This window comes from Berghia stephanieae, chromosome 14 (assembly GCF_034508935.2).
Source record: "Berghia stephanieae isolate SIO BIC M18660-M18661 chromosome 14, UCSD_Bste_1.3, whole genome shotgun sequence".
Classification (NCBI taxonomy): domain Eukaryota; kingdom Metazoa; phylum Mollusca; class Gastropoda; order Nudibranchia; family Aeolidiidae; genus Berghia; species Berghia stephanieae.
Window position 1 is genome coordinate 6,341,001 of NC_088373.1, and position 374 is coordinate 6,341,374.

The following is a 374-nucleotide window of genomic DNA, read 5'->3' on the forward strand; positions in this document are numbered from 1 at the left end:
TGTTATAAAGTTTGCTTCAATAATTTACATTGTTTATCCCCCTGTAGTTGAGTGTTCGTATAACTACGTTTATATATATATATATATAATATATATATATATATATATTATATATATATATATATATATATATATACTATATATATATATATATATATTATATATATATTTTTTAATTAATTAATTAATTAATTAATTCTTTTATTTTTTTTTAAAAATAAGTATCAAATTAATAGAGACATAATTTATGCAGTGTATTTATTATGTGATCGTTTCTATGCACATGATTTGAGGTTTATCTATTTTCCTCATCGTCTTCATCATCATCATCATCATCATCATCATCATCATCATCACCATCATCATCATCATCA

At 19.3% G+C, this 374-nt stretch overlaps 1 protein-coding gene across 1 annotated transcript in view; it reads left to right on the top strand.

Annotated features, from left to right (window-relative positions):
* Positions 1 to 23, top strand: part of LOC144959885 (chitin deacetylase 7-like) — an 18,361-nt gene extending 18,338 nt beyond the window's left edge. Inside the window, exon 7 of the mRNA XM_078892699.1 lies at positions 1 to 23. This exon is cut by the window's left edge and continues 761 nt beyond it. The gene's annotated coding sequence lies outside the window, so the exon portion shown is untranslated.
* The last annotated feature ends 351 nt before the right edge of the window (positions 24 to 374 follow it).